A 25,663-nucleotide genomic window follows, 5' to 3' on the forward strand; every position below is an offset into this window, starting at 1 on the left:
GACCGGCGGCCCGGTCTCCAGCAGTTAAAACAGGCCTCTACCTTGGCTTTGAAGGGGTGGCAGTTATAGACGGCTCCGTAGAAGTTGAGCTGCTTGGGAACCTGCTTGGTTTTGACGAAGGTGATCAGGATTGATTTAGTGCGGCCCAAAGGGCGCGCGTCCGCTATTGTGTAGGATCGGCTAGGGTTTAGTGCGACGAGGTCATTGAATATCTCTTCTTGGGTTTCGTTGTAGATTGCATTGTAGAGGATTCCACGTACGGCATCGTCGGGCGCGGCGATGTAAGCCTTTACCGGGAATTACTTGTCGTTGATTTGGAGCGTCTGCAGCTGCACGTAGTTTTTGGCACGCACCTCGGCAGGTGTGCTGACTGTGAATGAGTTATTGTGTGGGTTAACTATGAGTCGGTCGCGCTGCCGGGCGTCATGGTAGTTGAGCTTCACAGCCGCGCACACAATACGCAGCAGCGCGCCGCCGTTACATTGTCTAAGATCTAATCCGCCTCCAGGTCGGAAAATTACTTTCAGATCCATAGCCGAGAGCTTTGGTAGTACAGCATGACGTTTACGTTTGGGAGAAATAGTCTTGCCTTGATTTCAAGCAGTCTCGTCACCTTGGGTTGGAGCACGCCGCCAAATGCTGTGGGTTTTGGAGCACCGATGCCTTCATAGCAACGCGGCTTCTGGTTAACCCGTTAGAAGGGCGGGAAGTTCTCCGCTGAACCGAGCAGAATCAATCTAAATACCATGGTATGTCTATTATCATTGGGCAGGTACAAATCTCTCTTTACAATGAGCTTGGCATTGTGAGGTGCTTGACGTAGTTTGCCTGCTTTATTATTTTTGCTTTGGCTGGCAGTGAAATTTTCAAGAGACCACCCTTTAAATTCAAGAACGCCGTCTTGGAATATTTGGGGACCTTTCAGGTGTACTAAGTGCTTGTAAAAGCTCGCGCACGTGTATGACATATTATAGGCTAACACGGAGAAATGCTAACGAAGAAATGGTTTATTTCGCAAACCTCAGGAGTCCTCGTCCTTTAGAGGTCCTTTCTACACGGCACGGTTTTCTCCAGTTGTTATCAAAATAACCTTCCAGGATTTATTAATTAGCATCAGTTGCGAAAAAAACACGTCAAAAGCAGCAAAAATTTCTTCAACGTCGAGGAAAGTAACGACTGATGGAATTTCTTGAAGTAAGTTTTAATTGCGACCGCTTTTCATACTTTTTTTTTCACGACTTGAACCGCCCCATATTTCGACAGAGGAACCAGTGCCTACTCCAGTGCGCTATGGCGGTAGCCGTCAATTGTTTGTCGCCATCAAAGGTATATTCGCGGCAGACACTGCTGTCGTGTGCATTCGCAGTTTAAACTACATCCATATCGAATGTGTCCGTCGCATTCTGAATGCACAGGCTGGGAGGATATTCACCTATATATACGTTGATTTTGCCACCCGCTGCAACTGAATTGAAGAAATTTTTCAGTTACCAGCGCAGACTGAAAATCAGCCTGTGCTCTTAAATCCTGAAGATGGGTTGCGTAAAAGAAACATTCACATGAAAGAAGACGGGACAAGTGCAAACAAACAGCTGATTTTTTCAAAGAACATAAATTTACATATATGCATGTCAGCATAGCAACAGCAGGGTAATAGAAGCCCACAGAGTGTAAAACAAAAAATAGACGTTTACGTCATCATGCTTTCAAGGAAGCATGCTGTGGAGTTCGCTGACCATTCCGCGAACTCGCTGGTCTTGTGTTCGCAAGGAAGGCCGCTCCAGCAGGGTCGGAAGTCCCCAACAAAGGGGCCCGTCCCGTCCCTGCCTCCCCTTTGTGCAGCGGACGTCCTCGTTTACGCCGCGCCGTCACGGGGATGACCCGCCGGGAAAAACGCGAACCAAGTACAGCTGACGACATATGGTTGTTAAGGGGCTGACGAGGTTTCGGGGGCGCACGAGATACGGACGAGGTATTAGCCGAGTGACCGGAAACCCACTATTCCTGTAACGACTGTCTACTTCTCTTAACGACTGTGTTCTCTTTGTTGCTGTCAACAACCTGAGTCATCGCCTCGTCGGCACATGTTTCTAGCGTCTGTGGTACCGTGGGTGGCGTGGGGAACGGAAGTCGCATTTGTGTTGTTTGTCTATTTGATTGCAACCTCTCCTTTCCCAAATGTTTAATCAGCACTCTTTCCCCAATCTGTGATTAGTTGGCGGAAATCCTTATTTTCCTTTCCCTAACCACTGATTGGCGAGATGGGTCGTTTGTTATCTCATTGGTTGCTGTCCCCGCTAAGGGCGGAGACAGAGGGTTTAAAACCAAGCGCTCTGGGTTGAGCGGGGGCTGAATTCGTCTGAACCACGATTTAGTCATGTAAATAGTTTTCTCCTTGCTTTGTTTCTTCTCATTTTTTTTACCTATGTTGTAAATAAATAGTTAAGCTTCTCCTTTTCTTGAGTAATGTGAATGTTTGCGAGTAGAACCACCGGGTCATCAAGAAACCCCGATTTCATCATCAAGTAGTTTCCTCTCATCGCCACCTGAAGGCGGAAATTCAACTGGCGCAGTCGACAGGATCGCAACTGGCACAGTCGACACAGGAAACTCAACTGGCGCAGTCACCATTTGAACTAATGTTCGGGCGGGCGCCACATGGACCACTCAATATCCTCCACAAAACGTGGACTGGTGAGTGGACTCCGCCGACGGGACTGAATAAACCAGCCGCTCAATATCTGCTCGAGCTGAGGGAACGGATGAATGACGCCGCGAAAAGGGTTGACGAAAGAGCAGAGGCCATACAGAGGTCGTATGCAGCCAAATACAACCTTAGGGCCAGACCAAAAGAGTTCAGAGAAGGGGATAAAGTCATCATACTAGAAAGCGACCAGGTGGGTAAACTACAGCCGAAGTGGCGCGGACCAGCTGTTATAAAGGAAAGGAAGAGAGATAACAGCTATATTCTTGACACTGACGAGGGAAACAGATGGGTGCATGCAAATAGGCTGCGACCCTACGTAGCACGAACCCAGAATGTGGGAGTTGTCTTCGACTCGGACAGCGAGTTTGGTGAGGTGTATGAGACTCCACATCGCGGAATGCGGAACCAATCCCTAAAGTTCGAGATTTCAGATAAAGCGTTGACGCAGCAACAAAGACTTGAGCTTGGTGAAGTCATAACGGGGGCATCTGAAGTTTTCTCCGAGCGGCCAGGTCGATGCAAAGTGGCTGCCACAAAATAACGCTGCTTCCCAACACCAAGCAAGAAAGGTCACACCTGTATAAGGTACCTTTCGCATTCAGAAAGGAGATAGAGCGTCAGGTAGCACAACTACTAGAATGGGACTTCGTCTATCCAGTTGACAGCTCGTACGCACATCCAGTTGTATGCGTAGCCAAAAAGGATGGGTCAGTAAGGATGTGTATTGATTTCCGAAAATTGAATGCAGTTACTGAATCAGACAGCTTCCCTATGGCTAATATGACTGAGATGCTCTACGAAGTGGCAAGTGCCAGCTACATATCGGTATTGGACATGACTCGCGGATACTGGCAGATCGCCTTAGACAAACAGTCGCAGCGTCTTACCGCGTTTGCAACACCTCAAGGACTCTATGCATGGAAGGTAATGCCGTACGGGTTGCGAAACTCGGCAGCAACTTTTCAGAGGATTATGTACGAAATCCTACAAGAACATTCCTCCTATGCAATGGCATACATTGACGACATCGCCATCTTTTCGGCAACCTGGGAGGAGCACATCAAACACCTACAGGCAGTACTTGAGACTCTGAGAGAAGTAGGCTTAACGGCAAACGCTGCGAAATGCAAGTTTGCGCAGAGAACGGTAAAATACCTAGGCCATGTAGTAGGATCAGGCAAGCATGCTCCCGACCCAGAGAGAGTAAGCGCGATCACAAAACTGAAAGCACCCAAAACAAAGAAGGAGCTGCGTAGCGTATTGGGCCTCTTTAACTACTACCGAGAATATGTACCGGAGTATTCAAACGTAGTTCGCCCATTGACGGACCTCACCAACAGGCGGGTCCCGAATGTCATTCCCTGGAATGAGAAGGCCGAGGAAGCGTTTGGTGAGGTGAAAAGGGTACTGGCGTTGTTGCCGGAGCGAGCTGGTCGCACCTGATCAAAACCAGGCGTTCCTTCTCCCAACGGATGCCTCGGAGGTGGCGATAGGAGCATGTCTGTCGCAGTCTGTTGAGGGGGAACAGAAGCCGATTGCATTTCTGAGCAAGAAATTGACCCCTGCTCAGACCAAATGGTCGGCAATCGAAAGAGATGCTTTTGCAGACGTGTGGGCACTGGGGAAACTGGATACTTGGTTATTTGGGGTTAAAGTGAAGGTCGCAACAGACCACAACCCGCTCACGTACCTGACCCGTTCAGCGCCCACTAGTGCGCGGTTGATGCGTTGGTCGCTTGCATTACAAAAGTATGACCTAGAGGTCGTGCATATTAAAGGGTCACTAAACAAGTGCGCTGATGCGCTCTCTCGTCTAGAATGCCAGGAACAATGACATTAGGATAATTCTTTGATGTGTGTTTGCGTCAGTTTCCTCTGCTATAGCCGCAAACGAGTGATTAAATAGTAGGTGTAATTTTTTTTAGGGTAAGTAGTTAGCTTACTGCGGTAGTCACGGGGGGAAGTGAAGGCTAGTTTGGCAGTTAGCCTTCAGAGAACGGACATGGCAAGTTCTGGAACGTGCAGATTGGTGTCCGAACCTTGTGTGCACGGAACGAATTGTGGCTGTGTAGGTGTGTGTGCCCAGTGCTGCTTGGAACCTTGTGGCCGGACTTTAATGTCACACTGACAGCAAGTGTCCGCGTGACATTCTTGGTTGGGAGGTGTGGAGTTCGCTGACCATTCCGCGAAGTCGTTGGTCTTGTGTTCGCAAGGAAGGCCGCTCCAGCAGGGTCGGCAGTCCCCAACAAAGGGGCCCGTCCCGTCCCTGCCTCCCCTTTGTGCAGCGGACGTCCTCGTTTACGCCGCGCCGTCACGGGGATGACCCGCCGGGAAAAACGCGAACGAAGTACAGCTGACGACATATGGTTGTTAAGGGGCTGACGAGGTTTCGGGGGCGCACGAGATACGGACGAGGTATTAGCCGAGTGACCGGAAACCCACTATTCCTGTAACGACTGTCTACTTCTCTTAACGACTGTGTTCTCTTTGTTGCTGTCAACAACCTGAGTCATCGCCTCGTCGGCACATGTTTCTAGCGTCTGTGGTGCCGTGGGTGGCGTGGGGAACGGAAGTCGCATTTGTGTTGTTTGTCTATTTGATTGCAACCTCTCCTTTCCCAAATGTTTAATCAGCACTCTTTCCCCAATCTGTGATTAGTTGGCGGAAATCCTTCTTTTCCTTTCCCTAACCACTGATTGGCGAGATGGGTCGTTTGTTATCTCATTGGTTGCTGTCCCTGCAAAGGGCGGAGACAGAGGGTTTAAAACAAAGCGCTCTGGGTTGAGCGGGGGCTGAATTCGTCTGATCCACGATTTAGTCATGTAAATAGTTTTCTCCTTGCTTTGTTTCTTCTCGTTTTTTTTTTACCTATGTTGTAAATATATAGTTAACCTTCTCCTTTTCTTGAGTAATGTGAATGTTTGCGAGTAGAACCACCGGGTCATCAAGAAACCCCGATTTCATCATCAAGTAGTTTCCTCTCATCGCCACCTGAAGGCGGAAATTCAACTCATGCCTCTCTCTTATACAGTCTGATTGAAGTATAACTTATGCATTCTTGTCATAGCTGTCTGATGAAAAGCGCTTCTAGAAGTTTGTGTAGCTTCTTTTTATCCAGTACTGACCGCACCTTATTTGGTGTACTAAACATTGACGACGTTGTTCATGTTTTTACATACGCTGACGGTTTTCTTGTACTCATGAAGAAACGGGGTGTTTTTATGTATGACGATGCCATTGCGAAAATTTTTAAATTCATTAAGACTCGGGCCTAAGCTTATCCTTTACACACCAGTTCCCTGTCGATAATATCTTCTAGTTCCTGGACCTTAAGCTTACCTTCTCTCATGATCATGTGTGTTGGTGTTTCTGCCTCTACTCAAGGAAGTAACTATTACCTTACGATTCCGCACACTAAAACCACTAAAAGAGCTATTGCTAAACAGATTCTCGAGAAGGCTTTAAAAATTCCTGTACGCATGCCTTGGGAACTAGCTTCGACATGCAGCTTTGAAGGTTGAAGGAGGCTGGGTTTCACGATGTGGTTGTCCTGGCAGTAGTTAAAACGTTGGCAAAGAAGTTAAAATCCACTCAGAATGTAAGCACTGGTGCAGCTATCAGAATCAACAGGCCAGTCGTGATTCCGCATGTTCTGAGAAACGCACATAAACTTCAGAAAGTAGGAAAAAAGCACGGCTTCACACTGGTTTTCTCGACACACCGCAAGCTGAGTCACCATTGCGCCCGCTTTAGAAGGCTCACCACGGAAAAGAATAAACATAGCTGCGGCGTAAAGCACAAGAACCCTTATATGGCCTGCCAGGTTGACGTGGTTTATCTGATTCCTCTCACATGTGGCCGTAAAATGCACAAAAGATCCTCCGAGGATTTGTGAACGCGGTGCGTCGACAGTGGTTCGTCGGACAGCAGAGAGCTGCGCGTGCCAGCCCAGCGTTGCGCGTGTGCGCGTGCGAAGTGTGTGTGCGAGGCAACGGCGACAAAGAGCGTGGGGAGCACGAGGAGCGGATAGCTGACGGGTGAGAAAACCGAGGTGCGAAGGGACACATCGCAGCGGAGGTGGTATCATTCAAGTGTGGAGGTGGCAGCCGTCGGACGTTGGGTCCGTGCTGCCGTGACTTCCCTTGGATCACCGACGCAAGCCTCCTGCGTTCTTTGCAAGTGCGCAGGTGGCAGCCGCTGGACTGAGGGTCCGTGCTGCCGAAAGGCACTCTTGGATAGCCTGCTTTCAGCCTCTGGCGTTTCGTGACGCCGCCGCCGGGACCTGGCTACGTTTTTCCTGCGGCTGCCAAGTTCTTTGACGGGAGACCAGCGGCGTCTCCTTGTGTTCCTCTCCGCTCCTACTACCACCTGGCTCCCTTCCGCCACTAATTTTGACGCATCGCCAGCGACGCGCGCCAGCGATGCGTCGCACTGCATCGACCTGCGTTCGCCCTGTCTGCAAGGCATCCCCGCTTCACCTGGGACGCTCAGTACCTGGTGAACTCTTTCCTTTTATTCTGTAGTGTTTTACGCTTGTTGAGCGTGTGTTTTTCTTGTTAAAGTGTGCGTTTCTTATTGTCCCCTTTCCTTTGAATTATAAGTTCAGCTTCATTTTGCTTTGTTTGATCTCTTTGCTCTCTTCTTCTCTTGTTCGAAACCGCACGCGATAGCGTTCCCCTTCGGAAAGTCGGGGACGCGCTACCAATTCGCGGCAATTGGCGTGACAATTGGCGTGCGCGCGACAGGACGAAGCCGTTTAACTTACATTGAGGGATATTTTTTAAGAATAAGGAAACGATGAGCACGCTAAAGGAATTAATTGAATTAGGCAAAGAGCTGGGGTTGAAAGACGCCGAGCTTCGTTCGTGGGTTGCTGCTGAGCAGGAAAAGGAACGCGCTACACGTGCAGCCGAACGCGAGCATGCCAAGGCGCAAGCAGAAGCCAAACGCGCACACGCCAAGCCCAAGCAGAAGCCGAACGCGAGCATGCAAAGTTGTTAGCAGAAGCCGAACGCAAGCATGCAAAGTCGCTAGCACAAGCTGAAGAGCGTAGATTGCAGCTCCAATCAAGGCTCGCAAAAGCTGATGGGGGAAATCGAGAACCCGAACCGGGGCCCTTAGTAGCAGTTAGCCCACAAAAGTTGATCCCGCCTTTCGACGATCGCATGGATGACTTAGATGCATACCTTAAACGTTTTGATCGTATCGCAGAAGGGCACAGCTGGCCCAAAGAATAATGGGCTACAGCACTCAGTGTGTCTTTGACTGGGGGAGCTCTTCGTATGTTCGGTAGGCTGTCGCCAGCGGAATAAATGTATTATGATAAGGCAAAACTAGCCTTGCTCCAGCATTTTCGGTTTACGGCAGAAGGTTATCGCTAAAGGTTTTGTGAAAGTGAGCCCTTGATAAAAAAAAACAGGCAAGCAATACGCAGCACGTTTGCTCAGTCTTTTCGATCGATGGGTCTAGATGCCGGCAACGGCCACAACGTACGATGATTTACGTGACTCGGTGGTGGCCGAACAGTTCACGAGGAACTGACATGGTCGTCTGGCGGTTTTCCTTTTAGAAAGAGAGTGCAAGACGCTGGACAAAATGGCTGAGGCAGCAGGAAACTTTCTAGCGGCCCAGCGGCAAAGAAATTTGTCTTCGTTCAAAGAATCGTTCGGAGTGGGCGTCCCGAGGGAAAAGGATGTTCCATCAAATAGGCAGTCAGGAGGGCGCCTCATTTGTAACCGTCCGGGACACAAGGCTGCCAACGGTCGGTCTAAGCCAAAGCAGCTTTATTGCGCTCATTGTCGTTAGACAGGGCATGATGTAAGCTCCTGCTCAAAAAAGCATGAAAACCAGAAGCAATCGACCCTGCTGTGTACAGCCGGAGTTTGTTCCGCCCGAAACGAAACGGTGTCCACAGCTGCAGATAGGCTTGAACCAGCTGAGGATAAGGTGGTGGTCGGACTTGTCCGGAAATAGCCTGCAGACACCAAACACATGCCTGTACTAGAGGGCGAGCTCCGAGGCCTAACCGTACCTGTTTGACGGGACAAGAAGAGTAAACCAGTGGTGGTGCGGAGAGCCCTAGCTCCTGACTCAGCTCTCACTGGCTCGACATCTACGGTGTTCCTTGTTGATGGCAGTAGTCTGGAAGTTCCCGAGGCAGAAGTCTATATCGCTTTCCCTTATTTCACTGGCACGGCCCTGGTAAAGTGCATAGAGACACCATTATACGATGTCACAATTGGAAATATAACAGAGGCCCGTGAGTCGTCAACTCTAGATATTAATTGGAAGAAAGTGGAGGGCGTGATCAGTTATGTCCTGACATAGTCAATGACGAGGCCGCCAGTGAAAATGGCAAGGGCGAGGGCCCGAAAGTGGTGTTCGCTGGAAAGGAAGTTTCTGGACGAAGGAGGGAAAATACTGCTTTAAGAGTTGGTTCCAGGAGGTTCACCAAGAAAATGTTAGAAGCAGAGCAAAGAAACGATGGGTCATTGAAGGCGTGCTGGGTGAAAGTAGGGAAGGTGTTCCATGGCAAGCACGGCACTTCGCACTCGTATTCTGTGGAAAAGGGTTTTCTGTACCGCCTCTATCATGTCGCTTCTGGCAGAGAGGTTCGACAGGTAGTACTTCCCAAGTCTTACCGATCACAGGTGTTGAGACTTGCCCACGATAGCCTGTTGGCGGGGCACCAGGGCATTAAGAAGACTACAAATCGAGTTCTGGAATAATTCTACTGGCCGGGAGTGGAGGAGGAAATTAAGAGGTATGTCAGGTCGTGAGACTTCAGTCAAAGGACGTGCCCTAAAGGCAAAGTAGGGAAAGCTCCGTTGGGACGCATGACTCTTATCGATACTTCATTTGATCGGTCCGCTGTCGCCCACATCTGTGAAAGGGAATAGATATATTCTCACTCTCATTGATTTTGAAACGCGGTATCCCGGCTCCGTGGCTCTGTTAAAGATAGATTCAGCGACCGTGGCAAAAGGTTTGGTGGAGATTTTTTCACGAATAGGTTTTCCGAGAGAGATCGTTTGTGACCAGGGCTCCTGTTTCACTTCCGAAATAATGAGAGAGCTCAATGATCTCTTGGCGGCGAAACATCTCAGCACGACCCCCTACCATCCAATGTGCAATGGGATGGTGGAGAAATTTAACGGCACACTCAAGCAGATGCTGCGGAAGCTCAGTCAGGAGCAGCCCAAAACGTGGGATCGTTATATCGCTCCGCTTCTGTTCGCATACAGAGGTGCCACAGGCGAGTCTGGGGTTTTCTCCGTTTCAGTTGATATTTGGACGACATGTGCTAGAACCGCTCGCAGTCCTTGGAGAGCTCCGGACAAGGAAAGAGCTGGGAGAAGAAACGAAGACAACCTATGATTACGTTCTGGATCTAAGAGAACATCTCGAGCAAACTGTGAGAGCGGCACATCAAAATCTGTTGCGTGCACAACAGTCTCAGAAGAGATACCATGACAGGAACAGCAAGAAGCGGCAGTTAAGGGTTGGAGATCGTGGCCTCATTCTTTTGCCGCGTAGCCACAATAAACTCTTGATGCAGTGGAAAGGTCCATTCGTGGTTTCTGTCAAAAAGAACGACGTGGATTATTGGATCGGCTTGGGCCACACCAAGAAGCTATTCCACATCAATATGCTCAAACGTAACGAAGAGCGTGCGCCCTAAGAGACCGTGCTGGCGTCATCATTCGTCGTAATCGAAGAAGGTGACTCTGAAGAACAACTGCCTACGCTTAGCATGGACCACGGCAAAGGAACTGAAGCCGTGAAGATTTCCACCAAGCTCGTTGATTACAAACAGTAGGTGATTCGAAGCTTACCTGACACATATGCAGATATCCTTTCAGAGATTCCCGGGAAGACTAATCTAGTGGAGTGTCAACTCAGGAATAGTGAACACCCCGCAATACCCGTTGCATTTTGCCATGAAGGACGTGGTCGAAAAGGAGATAGACGGGATTATCAAATTAGGGGTCATTGAGCGTTCCAAATCTCTATACAACTCCTCTCTCGTTCTGAATAAAAAGAAAGACAACACCTATCGTTCTTGCATCGACTTTGGACGCGTCAATGATGTTCTTGTGTCTGATGCAGAGCCCATTCCAAGGACAGATGTTATATTTACCGAGGTTGGAACCAAGGTGTACTTTTCAAAGTTTGACCTCGCTAAAGGCTACTGGCAAGTACCCTTGGAGGAAGATTCGAGACCGAAAACAGCGTTCTCTACTCCATCCAGTCACTATTAGTTCGTCTATATGCCCTACGGCATTAAGACCGCATCGGCTATCTTTACGCGCCTGATGCGCATTCTATTACAACGCATGGGCAATGTCGTTCGTTACATCGACGATGTTCTCGTAGCGACATCTACCTGGGAAGAACAACTTTGGACTTTAAACCGGATATTTAGCAGAGTGCGCGAAGCCGGCCTCACGATCATGCCGCAGAAGAGTGAAATCGGAGCCGCTAACATCCCTTTTCTTGGACACCAGCTTGGAGAAGGGACCATCGATCCGACCGTTGGAAATGGTGGTGAATAAGCTTGTAAACGTACCGCTTCCAAAGACGAAGAAGCAAGTTCGTTCCTTCTTAGGGCTTGCCGGATACTATCGCAATTTCATCCCTGGCTATGCCGACAAAGTCCAACCGCTCGTGGAGTTGACACGCAAAAATGAACGCCACCTTGTCTCTTGGACACCACAGCGGCAAGCCGCTTTTGACGAGCTCAAGAACGCGTTAACTTCCAGGCCCGTATAAAGAGCTCCACTTCTCAGCGAGCAGTTCGTGCTTCGCAGGGATACTTCCGAGGTCAGCGTTGGCGCCGTTCTCCTGCAGGAGCATGCTGGAATCATCCACCCAGTATCATATGCGAGTCGACAGTTGTTACCTCGCGAATCTCGCTACTAAGCCATTGAACGCGAGTGTATGGCGATAGTCTGGGCTGTTCAGAAATTCCACATATTCTTGTACAGGACGTTCTTCATCATTTAGACTGACCACCAACCCTTGCAATATTTTACAAAGGCAAAGCACCCGAACACCAAGGTACTGCGTTGGAGCCTTACATTACAAGTAAATACCTTTCGGGTAGAGTACATCAAGGGATCCGAAAGTGTAAGCGCCGATTGCATGAGTCATTTGTAAATTACCGGAGGGTTATGCCCAATGTACAGGGCTACTATCCGGTGTATGTGCAATGGTGACCTGTGCAAACGCATGGGGTAGTGTCTGTGGGTTGTTTTTCTCCTTCTTTCGTTCTCTGGTTACGTGTTGTTCAGTGTGCACATGTTCACATTTATGGTACAGACGTGTTTAAAGTTTGTGTCTGAGGTTTTGTATGCTTTTTATTTTCCCTATTGCCAGATATATATTGTTTGCCCCCATGCTTCCTCTGTGCGCGTTTCCATGTGCCTCCATGTTTCACTGTGTAAAGGGCCTTCGGTGACTTCGGCAGCGTTTAACTTGTCTGTTTAGCACATGAACGTAAGTGTTGTGTGCACCAACGACAATCTTTTCTATGTGAAAAAACTTTTTCGAAGGGCGGCATATGTGAAGTGCACAAAAGATTCTCGGAGGATTTGTGAACGCGGTGCGTCGACTGTGGTGCGTCGGACAGCGGAGCGCTGCACGTGCCAGCCCAGCGTTGCGCGGGTGCGCGTGCGAAGGGTGTGTACAAGGCAACGGCGATGAAGAGCGTGGCGAGCACGAGGAGCGGATAGCTGACGGGTCAGAAAACCGAGGCGCGAAGGGAGACAGCGCAGCGGAGGTGGTGTCATTCAAGTGTGGAGGTGGCAGCCGTCGGACGTTGGGTCCGTGCTGCCGTGGACCTCCCTTGGATCACCGGCGCGAGTTCTTTGCAAGTGTGGAGGAGGCAGCCGATGGACTGAGGGTCCGTGTTGCCAATGGGCACTCTTGGATGGCCTGCTTTAAGCCTCTGGTTATTCGTCCCACCGTCGGCGGGACCTGGCTACGATTTTCCTGCGGCTGCCAAGTTCTTCGGGCTGTTGACGGGAGACCAGCGGCGTCTCCCTGTGTTGCTCTCCGCTCCTACTACCACCTGGCTCCCTACCACCGCTTCCTTCGACCCATCGCCAGCGACGCGTCGCACTACACCAACCTGCGTTCACCCTGTTTGCAAGGCATCCCCGCTTTACCTTGGACGCTCAGTACCTGGTGAAGTCTTTCCTTTTATTTTGTAGCGCTTTACGCTCGTTGAGTGTGTGTTTTTCATGTTGGCATGTGGGTTTCTTAATGGCCCCTTTTCCTTTAAATTATAAATAAGGCTTCGTTTTGTTTTGTTTGATCTCTTTGTTCTCTTGTTAGAACCTGCATGCAATAGTGTTCCCCTTCGGAAAGTCGGGGACGCGGTACCAATTCGCGACAGTGGCAGAGTCTACACAGGGCAGACAGGCCGCTGTATAAATATTGGCCCTCGTGACAAAATGCGGGTCTTTGAAAACGAAGGACAGTGCCACCGGGCGATGCATTGCCTTGATCACAAATGCATGCCTCTACTCAAACAAGTCAAGATTCTGCGCAAGAGCAAAAATGAGAAAGTGCGGGAACTTCTAGAAGCGTTTTTTATCAAACAAAAAGGAAAAGAATGCATAAGTTATACTTCAATCAGACTTTATAAGAGAGAGGCACACTTTCTTGGAAGCATGATGACGTACACCTGTATTTTTTATTTTACACTGTGGGCTTCTCATACCTTTTTGTGCCGGCGCTGACATACATATAGGTAAATTTGGGTTCTTTGAATAAATCAGTTGTTAGTTTGCACTGGTCCCGTCTTCTTTTATGTGAATGTTCCTTTTGTGCAACCAGTCTTTAGGCTACAATGAACCAACTTACCAAACAACTCATCTTGATGTGCTCTTAAAATTGCTTTAGGCCGGTTTAGGTAACATTCAGCCAGCCCACACAAAAAAAATTCACGGGGCACTTAAGACTACGTCGCAAAGCGACACAGACTATGGACGACGCCGTAGTGAAGGGCTTCGGAATTTTCGACCACCTTGGGTTTTTTGGCGTGCACTGACATTGTGCAGTACACGGGCCTCTAGAATTTCGCCTCCATGGAAATTCGACCACCGCGGCCGGGTTGGAACCCGCGTCTTTCGTATCAGCAGCCGAACACCGTAACCACTGAGCCACCGCGGCGGCAAAAGCATTAGTGCGTCGTCGTAAGGGTTCGACCTCAACGCAGGTTGCGCACCGAGAAATTAAACCAAGACGTGCCTCCAAACTCTGAACCAACAAAGGTCCCTGTGAAACACTCCGTTCGGATCCCTGTTGCCAGCTAGCCTCTATCTTGACAAGCAGATGTATGCTATGTGCCACGAGAACTCAGATGACGCCACCCGCAGTCGTGTACGACGCATGGTTGCATCTCAATTTCGATAGGAAATTGATTTTTGAGGAAAGGAAATGGCACAGTAACTGTCTCACATCTTAGTTGACACCTCAACTGCGCCTTAAGGGAATTAAGGTAAACGGTTAAAAGTCCGGGAAGGCATAGAAATGAAGGTGCATATGCCGTCGTTTCATAACCCTCTCGCACGCTAGCCTACAACTTGACTATCAGGTGGAAGCTATATGCACCGGCACAGTCACGCCGCGCGAGAGACCGGCGCGTCGGAAGAGGTGGTGATGGGGGTGAAGAAGATAGGTATCTGCTACTGGTACCTGCTGTGCTCGCACGTTGTCGCACTAACCGCTTCGGTGCATAGAAGGCGGCTGTTTGACCGCCATTTTTTGGGGGGGAGGGGGGGCTATCTTTCCCTGAACAACGCTTGTCGACGGAACTTCGTCTGATGGGCCAGTGTCACCACTTCGCGCACTTTTGCGTGCGCTCCCAGACACCCTTAGAGCGTGTGGGGGTAGCGGCCTCGGTCACAGAGGAGATGCCCTCGACTCGGCGTGGCAAACTCAGCCGGAGACCAGCTGCCAAGTGACAAGGGGTTGGTCGTTTGGTGCCCAGCTTTCGCCGGTCGCAAGCCAGAGAATGGGTCGGAGCCAAGGGTTCACAAAACAAAACGAAGTTTATACAGCGAAGAGACGATACAAAGGATTGCGCTATCACTGGTACGAGCACATACAAAGTGATTCACCAATACCATGCAACACGTGCAAGGTAACACTTGAGAGAGATAACAATTCGACCAAATCTTTGCACCTAAAGTGCACTAACGCAGGGAGAGACAAAAAAAACAAAACAATTTGTTCATTGGGCACTGCGACAGTCCGACGACTTCAGGACCACGACGGGCCGATCTGCAGACTGGCGCACGTTGTCTCGCTGGTCCAGGCTGGGCGAGTGGTGCTTCCCGGGAGTCGAGCGGGCGCGCTTCGCGGAAGCTTAAACGGCGGCTTGGGCTAACAGACGGCGGTTGCAGCCCCTCGAACCGCGTCTGTTTGTTCTTCGCGCCAAGGCAGCCGCGCACATACACGCAGCTTTAACCGCACAAACTCCTTCTCCTTGCGCCGAGCGCGCGACACCATTGGTCGAGCGCGGAAACCACCTTCTAGAACAATCTAGGTCATTCGCGGCACGCTGAGTCATCGTTGCCGGAGCGAAGGGGGGGGGGTATCCTTTGGCGCGAAAGGTTGCCCCCTTTCTGTCAACAACAAGCAAAAAACTTCTCCAACATTCCAGAAAAAATCGACGCCGGGCGTGTCTGTTTACTTTGGCGCCCAAACGGCGATTTGAGTGAAAAGCACCGTGTGCTCCCGGGGTTCTTCCCCGCTTTTTTTTTTTTTACTTTACCGCGCGGGGCGCGATTGCTTAGGCGCAGCGCCGGTTTGTTTCGAACATGCGCCGAATTTTGTGACAGCCAGCAAGGCTTTACTTTAAAACAAAGTCCTCCAAGACAGTTTTTTTTTAAACTCTCGTACTACATGACCTTCATCTAGCTACACCCTATCCAAGTAATTTCATCTCATATGTAAAGGGTCAAAGGTCGAGGCTTGAGCACCCATCTTCTTTTTCAGGATTGCCAGTGAAGTAGCTTTCGCAAAAAAAAAGAAGCTAGCTCTTTGATCCCATCATGCTAGGATTGCTAGAATCCGTGCTGCTCGAGTGAAGAATCTTTCAGAGCACGCCACGCAGCATAATGAAGCGAAAATATCACGTTAATTTTAATTAAACGTTGAGCGCTAAAATGCTTCTGAATGTTGAGGGGTGCATTGAGAAACACTCTATGCAATTTTTGTCTGTGGCAAAATATGTGTCACGTCGTTGACACGTCATTGACCACTGTTGGGACTTTGAGGTGGTCCCGTAACGCTCGCCACCCGTTTTGTGACAGAGCGTCGCCAGCTCTCAGTCGGTAGCGAAGACTCCGAGTCAGGCGTCGGAGAGAACAACGAAAGGGATTTTATACATTATTTACAGAGCATTATACAGGACGAGATCGGCACAGGGGCCGAGAGCTAGCAGCAAACGCGACTGTTCTCGCACGGTGCGTCCAGCGAGGCTCCAAAGCGGCACACTCTGAACGGTCTCGGAAGAACGGAGTCCGGAGACTGTCCAGGCGGCAGCGTTGGGGCATATATAGCCCCGAGAAACAGTCGTCACACAAACGGACCAATAAAAAGCGAGCACTTGACAGCCGTCCGAGAGGTCCAACCAGCGACCACGCTGGCCACCCGCTTCAAGTTTGCCGCGCGCGGTGACTCCCAGGGGGAAAGGGGAACCGGCGCCTGGCTGTCTAGCAATGTTGCAACACGTTTGGACATGTTGCTCGCCGATGCTTCTCCATAGAGCGCTTCTGCCTGGCGGTGCAGCATCATAGCTTGTCAAGGGAGCGTTAGGGCGCTGTTGCCTTGCGGCGCAGCACCGGGCTTGTTCAAGGCCGTTCGCAGGAGAAATTGTGCGTCTTGAAAATGTGGAGTCCGGGCTAGTTGTCCGGGCATAACAGCATCCCCGCCCTCAGATAAGGCGCCGGGAAGACGAACTGCTTCCACTTGGCTCGGATGCCAGGCGCGCACGTTCGTCAGGCTTTTTGAAGTTCACGTCCAGTGTCCGGACGCCAGGTAGCTTCACGTGCCCAGGTCCCACTCGCCGGGCCAGGATCGCTGCTCACAGCGTTGTCGCCAAGGCAACTCGACCAGCTTCGCTCGGGTCGTTCCGATGGCTTTGCTTCTCGCCACAGGTCGAGGTTGGTCATTCTGCAGCTTGCAAAACCGACCGGCAAAAGGCAACACCCAACACAAGCAAGTGCCCTCTGTCTCCCGTCAAACACCAGAAAGGTCATAATCCAAATCAACCTAACTAAATTGCTGTCCCCTTTTTGCTCCCGCTGCAACAAGAGGCAGGTGTATGATCTGGTACACAAGGTTCAAACAACAATTTTGCAAATCAACAAAACGCCAAAATATCAGGAACCATTATAATCATCAATACTAATGAAAATAGAATGATCCCACTGAAATCACTTGGACCGAAAACACACTACTGAGGAAGCAAATGAGGTCATTCATTTTTGCCCCGATCTTCGTGCGAACATGACAGGTTGTCGCGAAGCGAAATAAGGTAAGTAACGAGGAGGTCACTGAAAGAAGCGAGGCCTAGAATGCACGACTTAGAGCATCTGCGTTCGCGTTCAACCTTTCCTTCTTATAACGGATGACGAGGTTGTGCTGCTGGAGGGTCATGCTCCACCTCAGCAAACGGCCACTTTTAGACGACATGTTATTTAACCAAGTGAGAGTGCAATGGTCCGTTTCCACAATAAACTTACAACCGGAGACATAACAAGCCAGCTTCTGCACTGCCCACACAACACAGGCGCACTCTTCCTCAGAGGTACTGTATGCCTCTTCCCTTCAACTTAGTTTGCGACTCAAATACAAAATTAGTCGTTCATGACCACTAGCATATTCTTGACATATTACCGCTCCCATGCCGCGATCACTGGCGTCACATTGAATGATGAAACCTTTCGAAAAGTCTGGTGCCGTCAGAACCGGCTTATGGCTCAATGCTTGCTTCAGCATTTGGAACGCATTTTCTTTCTTCGGGTCCCACGTCAACTTAACGGGCTCAGACTTCCGAAGCGCGTCTGTTAGCGGGCTGGCAAGGTCAGAGAAGTCTCTCACATAGTGTTGGTAATAACCAGCTAAACCTAAAAAGGCCCTTATATCCGTCTTAGTGGTTGGCCGGGGATAGTTCACAATAGCGGCTACTTTGATGTCGGAAGGTCTACGCCGGCCGCGCCCTACCACAAGGCCCAAGTAAGTCACTTCACCGCAACCTAGGTGACATTTAGCTGGTTTCACCGTAAGGCCTGCCTGTTTCAACCTGCTCAATGCGACACGCAAGTGCTCCAGTTGTGCTTCCCAAGTGTCCGAAAATATGGCCATATGATCGAGGTACGGTAAGGCGAACTCGCCCAAACCATAAAGCACTCTGTCCATCAGGCTAGAAAAGCAGTACGGCGCGTTTTTGAGTCCGAAGCTCAACATGAATGGGCGGAACGTTCCAAACGGGAAAACAAACGCGGCGCAGCGGCTAGCCCGTTCCGTAAGGGCTACTTGCCAATAGCCTCGCACGAGGTCCAGGATAGATATATAATTTGACTTCGACACCGTCTCTACCCTTTCTTCCAGGTTCGGTATCGGATATGTCTGATCTCGGGTTATCGCGTTCAGACGCCGATAATCGACGCATGGCCTCGGATCTTATCCCGGAACCTGGACGAGTATCAGGGGCGATGTGTAATCGCTCTCACTTGGGACAATAACCCCCAAGTTACGCATGCGCTCAATCTCCTCAGCCATGATCTTTTTCTGCGCGGGTGAACAACGATACGACTTACTGAGGATCAGTGGCTCAGATGTTAACTCGATGTCGTGCTCTAGGACCGTGGCCCTTCCGGGACGGTTCGAAAAAACCTCCTTAAACTCTGCAACGATTCCCTTTAAGTCCTCCTTTTGGGCGGCACTTAGACGCGCGTAAAACGCAAGGTGTTCCAACATTAGCTCTAAACCACATTCTTTCGTGTCAGCCGTCGTCAGGATTTCGGCCCCTTCCTCATCGACAGCATTTACCGTCATGCTTACAATCGCGTGACGCTGAATGTATGGTTTCATCAATTTTCTGTGATAAATTTTGTTGGGCCTTCTCTCTAATTTAACTTCGTAGTTGGTATCGGAAAGCTTCGATACAACTTTTGCGGGCCCCTCCCAGTGAACCTCGAGCTTGTTTTTCTTCGACGGTCGCAGCAACATCACTTGGCTACCCACTTCAAAAGTGCGTTTTTTTGCTGACTTGTCGTAGTATTCCTTTGACAAGGTTTGCGCCGCATTCATGTGGTTCTCTACAATATCTTTTGTTTTCCCGAGCCTCTGGAGGAGGTCGAGGACGTAGGAGACTACATTCGGGTCGTCGTCACTGCCCTCCCAAGACTGTCGTAGCATGCGCAGCGGAGTTCTTAGGCTCCGGCCATATACAAGCTCCGCGGTGCTGAAGCCTGTGCTCTCATGGCGAGCAGATCTCAAGGCGAACATATCTGCGGGAATGCAGGCCTCCCAGTCACAATGACGCTCAAAGCACAGGGCTCTCAATATTCGCTTCAGCACAGAGTGCATTCGCTCTACTGGGTTAGACTGTGGGTGATGGATAGAACTGTGCACCACTTTAATGCCGCATCTTTCCAAAAAAGTAGAAGTTAGGCAGCTGGTGAAGACGCTGCCGTTGTCGCACTGAATCTCGGAAGGGAACCCGACGCGTGCGAACATTGAGAGCAGAGCGTCTACGACCTGTGAAGAATTTAGCTCCTTAAGAGGTACCGCCTCTGCGAACTTTGTCGCGACACACAGGGTGGCCAGAACATACTTACAACCGTTCGTTGACTCTGGCAAAGGACCTACAATGTCGATTACCAGTCGCCAAAAATGTTCTGTTATGACTGGCACCAATTTCATCGGTGCTTCCGCTTGTCAGTGGATTTGCCGACTCTCTGGCAGGTGTCGCAAGAGCGCACGAATTGTTCGATATCCTTCCAACAATACGGCCAATAAAACTCCTGAGCCATTCTAGCCTTGGTCTTTTTTAAGCCAAGGTGCACAGCCCACGCATTTTCGTGCGCGAGTTCCAGTAACTGACGGCGATAATTTCGAGGAATCAGAAGCTGCCCATATTTGCGAACCTGCTTATCCGTGAAGCAGCGGTACAATAAGCCAGATTTCTCATAAAATGAAACCCTCTTTTTCTCCATCCCCAGTTTGACGCTCTTCATCAGATCGGCTATGGAGCAATCTTCCTGCTGCTCGCGAATCAGAGTTTCCCTTTCAACTGCAGCCAGCTCCTGCCAGCTGGCGGAAACTGGAGCGAGTGTGGAGCCCGCGTCACCTAACTGCGGCGTCGTGTCTACATCGCTGCACGTGTCATTCCTAGTCACTTCCAGGCCACGCTCGCCCAGGCCAGCCTCCGAGCTCTGCATCTGCCGTGCCTGCTCGCCACTCAGATTACCTTGATCGGTCCGTGTGCCGCCCCGCTGTTCGCTCACCGCCGCCAAGTCAAGTTCCTTCGACAGCTGACGCGCTTTGGATCGCGTGAGGGCCATGTACGCCACGTCGGCGAAGAATGATTTGCCCTGATCCTTCAGCAGCTGCTCCGAGCTATTTGAGAAGAGGTAGGGAAAATGCTCCGGGAGGGCGGCAGACACAGCGGCTTCTGTGTTAAGTTTCCCAAACTCTCCTTCAACGAGAACTGTTGAGATCGGCAAACAGACACTCTCCTCCTCGGCCACTTGCCGTATCCAAGCGCATTCTCCCGTAAAATCACTCGAGGAGACGAAAGACGGGTGGACAACGTCCATAGTTGCTGCCGAGTCCCGAAGTGCTCTGCACTTCTTGCCATTTTTCATAATTTCCTGCATATATGGCTTCAATAGTCGCAAGTTTTTCTTTGTTTCCCGTATTGTTGCAAAAGCAATTTTCTCTTGGCAGTTCGCCGTGATGTGCCCTTGCTTTTGACAGTTGTAGCAGGTTAACGGCTTCCGTCTTTCAAAACAACGCGTCGCATCATTTCGCTGCTTGGGACCATCGTTAGCCTTCTGAGGTGCATTCTGTCCTTCCCTTACAGTTTCTTTGGTAAGGGACTCGTCTTTCCGAGACTCGCGACGCGTGATTTGCTTCCGTTCGTCGGACTTCCTGAAGAAACCATCTCTCCTATCTGTTATTTCTACGCGCACTGCCCTACTGTGCAATCTGCAGCGGGTGTAATACTCTTCCGCTAACTCTGCTGCCTTGTTTAGCTTAACCTCCTTTAGCCTGTCTTGCAGCCAGAGCCTGACATCCTCATCAATGCAACGGTAGAACTGCTCTAGCACAATGCATTCGACGATTTTATCGCGGTCGTCGAAAACTTCTTCGCCCTTCAGCCATTCCACCAGGTCGGCTTTTAGACGAAACGCGAAGTCAACATTCGACTCCCTGCCCTTTTTTGCATACCGGAACCTCTGCCGGAAAGCTTCGGGCGACAATTTGTACTTCCGGAGTAGCGCTTCCTTCACGTCACTGTAGCTTTGGAGCGCCTCTTTCGATAAGCAAGTTATTACGTCCGATGCTTCCCCAGGAAAAAAGGCTAACAGATTCTGTGCCCAGAGGGATCGCTCAGTGCCATTCCGTTCGCACACATGCTCAAATTTTACGAGGCATTTGGCCATATCCTCTCCGACGACAAAGGGTGGAAGTTTATCGCGTATTCTTGGACCATTAGAAGCGAGACTAGGCGCCAGCGAGCTAATTCGGGCCTCCAACTCTAAGTTCGTGTTCGCGACGTTTTTCTTCGTTTTCCTCCTCACGACGTTTTTCTTTCTTTTCCTCCTCGCCACGTTTCACTTCCTTTTCCTCCTCGGGATGTTTTTATTCCTTTTCCTCCTCGCGACGTTCCTCTTCCTTTTCCTCCTCGCAACGTTTTTCTTCCTTTTCCTCCTCGCGACGTTTTTCTTCCCTTTCCTCCTCGCGACGTTTTTTCTTTCTTTTCCTCCTCCCGAAGTTTTTCTTCCCTTTCCTCCTCGCGACGTTTTTCCTGCTGCTCCCACCGTTCATTGATATCCGCCCAGGCCTCTTCGGCTTCCTCAGCCGTTACGTCCCCAGTCCTCATGACCTCAAGGATCGCATTCTTTCTTTTTGCTGGGCCCAACTCAATGCCAAACTCCTCACAAATTTGGAGAAGTTCTTTGACCTTGTACTTCTCCATCGTTCACACTGTCCTTTCGCTGTTTACCCTTTTTGAATATACTTGCCGTACGCTACTATAACGTTTCTAGTAAGACACGCGCAAGTATTTCACACACTGCCGTTTACCCCCTCAGCATCCCTTGGTTTTCAAAACGCTCTCACTAGGCTTGAAACACACAAGGTTAACACAATGCTACACAAAGTCCTTCTCTAAGCTACAATAACCTGTGTCAGAGAAAGTCTGGTGTTTGAGGTAAACTTCAGGCACTCACCGCGCCGAGATAGCTGATGTCGGTCAATCCCGTAGCTGCCATCCAGTGTTGGGACTTTGAGGTGGTCCCGTAACGCTCGCCACCCGTTTTGTGACAGAGCGTCGCCAGCTCTCAGTCGGTAGCGAAGACTCCGAGTCAGGCGTCGGTGAGAACAAGGAAAGGGATTTTATACATTATGTACAGAGCATTAGAGCAGAGGACGAGATCGGCACAGGGGCCGAGAGCTAGCAGCAAACGCGACTGTTCTCGCACGGTGACGTCCGGCGAGGCTCCAAAGCGTCACACATCACACTCCACTCGGGAGCGGCACACCCTGAACGCTCTCGGAAGAACGGAGTCCGGAGACTGTCCAAGCGGCAGCGTTGGAGCTTATATAGCCCCGAGAAACAGTCGTCACACAAACGGACCAGTAAAAAGCGAGCACTTGACAGCCGTCTGAGAGGTCCAACCAGCGACCACTCTGGCCACCCGCTTCAAGTTTGCCGCGCGCGGTGACTCCCAGGGGGAAAGGGAACCGGCGCCTGGCTGTCTAGCAATGTTGCAACACGTTTGGACATGTTGCTCGCCGATGCTTCTCCATAGAGCGCTGCTGTCTGGCGGTGCAGCATCATAGCTTGTCAAGGGAGCGTTAGGACGCAGTTGCCTTGCGCCGCAGCACTGGGCTTGTTAAAGGGCGTTCGCAGGAGAAATTGTGCGTCTTGAAAATGTGGAGTCCGGGCTGGTTGTCCGGGCACAACACCACCTTGATTACGGCATTATCGTGCACATATTCAGCGAACCAAGCGCGCACGTTGATTTTTACCAAACGACAAGCCGCCTGTCTGGCTGTATCGGCTCGACATTCTGCGTCTCATCGGCCTGCCATCTCAGATGTCCAGGCACAAGTGACGAAACCACACGCATCGCTATATCAGCGCCACTGGACACATGCATGAGGGCCGCTACGAATCAGGCGGGCGTCTCTCGCCGCTTTGACCACTATCTGAATCCCTAGTGCCCGCTGCATTAATGGTTTCGTCGTTTCCTCAAAGCAAGTGCGTGTGCTGTGCAAACAGAGACCCATCACTCACTGCGTTGATGGTGAACTGCTGACAGCTGCGGCGAATGCTGCGCACACTGCGGAACACGTCCACTTCCTCTTGCACCCTGAGCCGCTCGCACAGTACAGCACAGACACAAGAGAGGCCGCTCCTTTGGCAACCGTTCCTGAAACAGGGCACAGGGCAAGGAAGGGTTCAGAAAAAAATACCTCGCACTATCCACACCGTTATAATCATAAGGCGGACAAGTATTTACTGCATATTTTCCAAAGCAAGCTCTCTGGAAATGAAGTGTGTACACCCGATATATATGCAAAATCAAGCGGTAGGAGGGACACGCCATAACCTTCTTTTTATGGCTTTTCCAGCCTGGGTGGTGAGATATATCTCGATTGACTGTTTTTCCCACCTGGAACTACCGCCCGCCGCGCCTGCAGCAGGTGCGCGGAACAGCTTAGCGAACAATAGGGCGACGCCCAGGGTTCTGTTGGTAGCGGCAGGTGCAGAAAGCAGTCCTTCGAGCAATACGGCGGCGCCCATGGTGGGAAGGTCTGTAAGCTTGGCTTGGTTACCCGAACTTCATTGTAATTGTGCAGCGGAAATTAACACAAAACAAAACAAACTGCTATGCTGACTTCTCCACAGCGGTAAAAGTTTAGACTAGCGTGTTAGCCATGTTTACATCGTGAAAGCGCTCAAGAAGACAAGGACCAGTGTGTCTGTCTTTTTCTCTGTCCTTGTCTTCTTGATCGCCTTTACGATCTAAACATTTTGCTTCTCGATTGTAAATTCTCCCAAGGAGGAGGAGGAGGAAGAGGAAGAAGAGGAAAAGCAGGGAAGTCCACCGGAAGAATAATCGGTTTGCTGCCCTACACCTCAGGGAAAAAAGTGAGGGGATAAAAAATGAAAGAGAAAGGAGAGTCACTGTGAAAAGTCAGCGTTAGTAAAAGTCACAGCCTACCGTTCAGGCAGAAGTTCGTAAGAAGCGGAGCAGTGCCTTGGAGGCCTTCACCGCCGACGATCGCCGCGGCCAGTGGCCGAGAATCTTCATTTCTGTCAGTGGGCTTGGGTATATACGTTCCAGCGCACGGAAGAGCGACTGCCTTTCGGCGCTGTAGGCTCAGAAGCCACATTTTTCGGCAAGCCGCAACCTTGTGTTACGGAAAAAACAACGCGCTTCCTCGGGTACCCTGAGGCTCCGGCGAAGCAGTGATGTGCGTGAGTGATGTGTTGGCACTGCTCTATCAGCGTGGCTAAGGTCCACGAGTTTCTGTTATGCAGCTTCCACAACCTAAAGAAGTTAGCGCAACGTTCAGATGTTCGCGTAGCCCTTTCCGCTCCGTGCAAGCTGTCTAAGTTTGGCCGTATTGGTAGTCCCGTGACGAAGCCATGTGATTCATGAAAGATACAACATCAAAGCAGATTTGTACACTGTGTTTACTTTCCTCAAAAACCGATGTTCTTCAAGTAATGTTCAACAGTCTCGCAAAGGAATCGCAGTTCACAATTTGTAGCGAGATGATGGAAGTAGTAAAGGAATATGTATAGTTAGGGCAGGTAGCGACCGCTTATCCGGATCATGACAGGGAAATAACTAAAATAATAAGAATGGGCTGGATCACATGAGCCATTTTCTTTCAGATAATGAATGGCAGTTTACCAATATCCCTCAAGATAAAATTATAAAACAGCTGTATCTTGCATGCGGGCCACCGACAAGCTGCTGCCTCTCATCATAGTCCACTCATGGAGCGGCGTACACAGATGCCTCTCCCGTAGCTCCTCGCGGCTCCGGTAGCCGAGTCCTATTTCATCCTCTTCTTTCTACGCCTGTCATTCACACTACCGGCCCGTTCGTACACCCCTCTGACATTCTCTCGCTCGAAGTCCTCTCCATCATTCACGCTACTCAACATTTTTATTAGCTTCCACCTGTACCTAACTATACCACCGACACTGACTCCCAGGCGGCCATTCGTGTCATTCCATCAAAAACACTCCCACCACATCTGTCCATGAAACTAGAGGTTGAACTTGCGTCACTGCACCCTTGCCCCGTCTTCCTTCGATGGATGGAATGGAAAATACCAGCTCTTTCAGGGAAGACTATCAAAAATTTTCAAAAATAGGCTTTTTAGGGTAAAAAATATGGATTTTGCGGAATATTATTACCAGTGTTGGCGGACACCGGAAATTCGGTGAATTTTCTTAAGTAGCAAGCTTGTTGCCAAATTTATGATAATTAACTTACGTGACTATTACAACTAGACAATCTTTGCAATTAGAGATTTGTAGCCAGTCGTTGGTAATAGCCATATCAGTTTTTGGAATTTCCAGAGCGCGATTATCCTCGGCGCTGTGGCTCAACTAAATTTGGCTACATCTTGTCAAAATCAAAGATGGGCATCCTCACGAAAGCAAACCCTCATGAGGGCGTT

At 50.2% G+C, this 25,663-nt stretch overlaps 1 pseudogene; it reads right to left on the reverse strand.

The window, feature by feature from the left end:
• Positions 1 to 18,235: 18,235 nt before the first annotated feature.
• Positions 18,236 to 21,932, reverse strand: LOC144122992 (uncharacterized; annotated as a pseudogene).
• Positions 21,933 to 25,663: the final 3,731 nt, after the last annotated feature.

Source organism: Amblyomma americanum, chromosome 3 (genome assembly GCF_052857255.1).
Source record: "Amblyomma americanum isolate KBUSLIRL-KWMA chromosome 3, ASM5285725v1, whole genome shotgun sequence".
NCBI classification, from domain to species: Eukaryota; Metazoa; Arthropoda; class Arachnida; order Ixodida; family Ixodidae; genus Amblyomma; species Amblyomma americanum.